The 2,742-nt window shown below is 53.4% G+C and overlaps 1 non-coding gene across 1 annotated transcript; it reads left to right on the top strand.

The window, feature by feature from the left end:
• The first annotated feature begins 437 nt into the window (after window positions 1-437).
• On the top strand, window positions 438-511 carry TRNAI-AAU (transfer RNA isoleucine (anticodon AAU)). Its single transcript has one exon. It is a non-coding gene; the product is annotated as a tRNA-Ile (tRNA).
• Window positions 512-2,742: the final 2,231 nt, after the last annotated feature.

The raw sequence follows: 2,742 nt of genomic DNA, 5'->3' as shown, positions 1-2,742 counted from the left end.
AGGCTGGAGAATATGTGTGTCGATGTCACTACTTCTCCTATGCTCTTCCATTTGAGCTAACTTCCCCAACCTGTCTCCAGCCTCCCCGCCACCGGAAATGGGAGAAGGGCCTTGGACGAACAGCTTTCTGCTCCGCAAGGGCTGGCTTTTTGGGAGGCCAAGCAGGGAGAGGGATGGAGGCTTCTGGAAGAGCTCATCCCGCTGACTGTCAATGGCTTCTAAAAGAAGGGACTGTGGCTCCCTTGCTGCTGGAGAATGTGGGTACTGATCCCACTGCCTCTCGTGTGTGAAGCGAGTGAGCGCTCTACCACTTGAGCTAATTCCCCTGTCTTGCTTGCAGGCCTCTTGATCCACTCATGTCATACCTGAGTCCACACCGTCCCTGCACCAACCGGTGGTTCCTTCCAAAAGGGACAGGCAAGTACCTGTTTCCTGTGGGCTGGCTAGCTCAGCTGGTTAGAGCGTGGTGCTAATAACACCAAGGTCATGGGCTCGAGCCCCATGCTGGCCACTCTGTGTGCAGGATGGAAAGGGGGGCTTCTGCTCTTTTGGATGACTGCTAGGGGGTCGGAGAGGCCAAAAGAAGATGGGCTGAGCCGCTTGCAGGGAGCAGGCAAGAGCCCTGGTGGGGGAAGGGGCTGGCCAGCCAGTGCAGAGGCTGGCAGGACGAGGGTCTGCCCACCTCCTTTCCTCCCCTCTCTTGGCTCCTTGCTTGACCAGCTGGCTGAAAAACATGAGCCCAGGGAGGGGAGAAGAGGAGAAGGTTGAACCTGGCCAGCTGCCTTCCCAGCTCAGAGGAGATGAGGGTTGAGCTTGCAGCCCAGAAAGCACAATCGCAGGGCTACTGGCTCACCCCCATTGTCCCTGATGGCCCGAATTCTTGCCGGCCGCCATCTCCACCCAAATGTACCTGAGAACGGATCACACTCTCCAGCCCCAGCCACAGAGGAAGGCTTAATAATCGGCACCCCGAGCTAGGGGAGAGGCTTCAGAGTCGGCCTGCACAAGGTGAGCTTGGGAGTTCCCTGGACCCCAGCCTCCCACTGCCCACAGGCAGCCCCCCAAGCCCACACTGGAGCCCAGACAGGAAGGAGCAGGAGGCTCCAAATGGGAGCCAAATGGCTCCAAATGGGAAAACACCCACACTGAAACACCCAAACAGTCCTAATGTTAAAAGAAAAGAAAGGAAAAGATTTCTAAATGGCCACCCTGCCAGAATTGTACAGCTCCGCAAATGAAACCAGTGGGAGGGACAATACACAGAAAGGGGGATGGAAAGCTGCCCAAAAGCTACAGCCCCGTCACTACTCCTACTAATCACACTTCTTGCAACAGCTGATGAACTTTCAGGTGCTTTTTGAATTGGTGCCCACCCCAGGGGAACACCTTGAGAAGTTTCCTGTGGGTTGCCTAGTTCAGCTGGTCAGAGTGTGGCACTAATGAAGCCAAGATGGGGCAAAGGAGCCCCTGGGTGGCTGTGGGCCTGGGGAGGATGGCTTTTGATTTTCGGCCTGACTGCTACAGACAGCAAGGCCAAAAGCCATCTACCTGGCCGGACGACCCACCATCTCATCGGTGCCCTTAGTCAACTGCTTGGAGAATGTGGGCATCGACCCCACTGCCTCTCGCAGGCAAAGTGAGCACTCTACCACTTGAGCTAATTCCCCACAGCTGGCTTGACTCCCAGGCACCAGAAAAAAAAGCCAAGGAGTCCGTGGCCCTAAGGAGAACATAGCCTGAGTTGGGGGGCTACCCAGAGTTGGGGAAGGGGCCCGAGTCCCTGCCACGTGCCTTGGCTCAAACACAAATGCTCCCTCCGTGGAGTGTGTTGGGGGCTGAGAGTTAGCCCCAGGAATAAGCACCATGCTTAAGAAGACAACTCAGGGATAGATTACTTGATGATTGCCTGCTCTGGCCATTGCCTCTGAAGTACCTGGCATCGGCTACTGTCACTAGATGGGATACTGGGCTAGATGGACCATTGGTCTCACCCAGGAGGGCTGTTCTTATCTTCACCTCTTTTCTGTAACCCAAGCAGAGTCAAACCCAAACCCAGCTCAGGAACTCTAGCCGGGCTCACACAGGCTCCGTGGCCCCTAGCACAGAATACAGCGAAACAATCCTCCCTCCTGTGGTGGAAATTACACCCCAGCTCAAGTACAGACATACTCATAGTCAGTACTCACATTCTGGAATGTCTTCTTCATGTTTCATCCTTCATTGTACTGCCTGGGCCATATTAATATATCATTTAAAGTAGATTTAATTTTGAGTAATTTATTATGTCAAATGCTTATACCATCTACCTCCTTTTCCATGAAGTCAGACACCCGATCTGGAAATAACACAACTGGAGAGGTATTTACAACAATTTAGGATTTTCAGCACAGTCAGTCAGAAAGATTGCAATAAGCTTCAGAAAGACTGCACCCCTCTGGATCCATCCAACTGCAGGTTTCTAGTTTAGTTTAGTCTAGTGAAGTCTATATGGGTATGTTCACACTGCAGTAAAAAGACCACACCCCACCTGAGTCAGCTGAATCAGGTTCATGGGTCTCAGGCTCTGCAGCAAAACAATTGCAGGGTAGGTGTTTGGGCTGGAGCTCAGGCACTGAGACCCTGCAATGAGAGAGGGGCTCCGAACCTGGGCTCCAGCCCAAGCATCTACAGTGCAATTTTATAGCTCCACAGACTGAGCCCTGTGAGCCCAATCAGCCAATCTGGGCCACTTATGGCTGTTCC

The sequence above is a fragment of the Lepidochelys kempii genome, chromosome 4 (assembly GCF_965140285.1).
Source record: "Lepidochelys kempii isolate rLepKem1 chromosome 4, rLepKem1.hap1, whole genome shotgun sequence".
NCBI classification, from domain to species: Eukaryota; Metazoa; Chordata; order Testudines; family Cheloniidae; genus Lepidochelys; species Lepidochelys kempii.
The sequence above is the reverse complement of the archived record's forward strand: the minus strand, read 5'-3'. Positions and strand labels throughout refer to the sequence as shown.